This window comes from Cebus imitator, unplaced genomic scaffold, assembly GCF_001604975.1.
Source record: "Cebus imitator isolate Cc_AM_T3 unplaced genomic scaffold, Cebus_imitator-1.0 Scaffold6, whole genome shotgun sequence".
NCBI classification, from domain to species: Eukaryota; Metazoa; Chordata; class Mammalia; order Primates; family Cebidae; genus Cebus; species Cebus imitator.
Window position 1 is genome coordinate 9,826,303 of NW_016107321.1, and position 1,640 is coordinate 9,827,942.

Sequence of the window (1,640 nt, forward strand, 5' to 3'; positions counted from 1 at the left end):
ACATATGTTCTTAAAATGGAATCCAGCTGTACTAGCCTTCTCCCAATGGCCAGGAAGGCAATGAGAAGCCCTAGGAACAAATCTAGACCAGTTTGAATTTGACCAGACGTGTTGAAGATACAATCTAACAGGCACAGAGGCAAGAGCACGAACATGGACAACAGAAAGGAAATGTAAAAGAGCTGCGGTCCTAGAATTAACACATAGCTGTTTTCAACTAAAGACAGAAAATATTATGGGAAATGATTCTTTTACATACCCTAAATTTCTTTGGACTGCATACAACACAAATGTTCAGAAGAAGAAAAAAACAGGCCAGGTGCAGTGGCTCACACCTGTAATCCCAGCACTTTGGGAGGCCAAGGCGGGTGAACACCTGAGGCCAGGAGTTCAAGACCAGCCTGGGCAACATGGCAAAAACCGTCTCTACTAAAAATACAAAAAATGAGCTGGTCATGGTGGTGGGCACCCATAATCCCAGCTACTTGAGAGACTAAGGCAGGAGAATTGCTTGAACCCGGGAGGTGGAGGTTGCGGTGAGCCAAGATCGCGCCATTGCACTCCAGCCTGGGTGACAGAGCCAGACTCTGTCTCAAAAAAGAAAACAAAACAAAACTCCCTGCAGACTATAGAGGGCTGGAGTGCAGCGGAGATGAAGAACACAAACCCAGCTCATCCTCCAACAATTCCCACTGCATTCTTTTGGCAGATGCCTTAATTTGCCATTTGATGATGCTTGTGTGGACAGGGAGTTAGTGATTAATGCCATGCATGATGACACAGATTGCTATCAGCATCTTCACGCTTCAAATGTAAGCCCGCCGAGTTCTGCGTTCCATGAACCACACTGTGAGTGGCAAGTGGTTTCGGCTTTCCAGACTTTCATTCCTGTTCACGGACAAGCAGGCAGGTTTGCACAGGCTGAAGACATGTGTATGCACCCAGAAAAAACACACAGGAACACTGGGGAGAACATTTTGGCAAATGGCTCAGCTTGTTCAAGTAAACATAATTTCCTTTCTCACAGTAGCATAGCCTCTCCACTAAGTCAAACCTTTTTTCCCTCACAGATCTTCCACTGTACAGTCTATAAAGTATATGCCATACTTTGAAAGGTTCTTCTGCTATGCCAAAGCAGTACTTACAGCAACTGTAAATCTCTTACCTTTTGAAGCCCCTAGTCTCACCCGATATATATCTTCAAAATATGAACTAAAATAGCTTTCATAGATACCTCAAATTAAATAGACAATGTGCTCTTTGTTCTCAAGAATTTTCCTTACTTTTGATTCTATCCAAAAGTAAGAAAAGCAAATAAGATAATTGAAAACAATAACCTTACGTTTTAATCTTTAAGCCCATCACATGGAAATATCTCCTAATATATTTAGCTCCTTTCATTTAAATATAAGTTCTGCACTTTGTTTAATCTTAAAAGGCCCGAGACACACACTCTGCGCCCAGGCTGAAGTGCAATGGTGAAGTCTCAGCTCACTGCACCATCAACCTCCCCGGGCTTAGGTGATCCTTCCAACTCAGCCTCCAGAGTAGCTGGGACTATAAGTGTGTGCCACCACACTCGGCTAATTTTTACTATTTTTTGGAGAGATGGAGTTTAGCCATGTTACCCAGGCTGGTCT

General features: G+C 43.4%; 1 protein-coding gene across 4 annotated transcripts in view; it reads right to left on the reverse strand.

Moving 5' to 3' along the window:
* TIAM2 (TIAM Rac1 associated GEF 2) overlaps positions 1-1,640 on the reverse strand; it is a 242,791-nt gene that overhangs the window by 232,652 nt on the left and 8,499 nt on the right. The window lies entirely within an intron of this gene.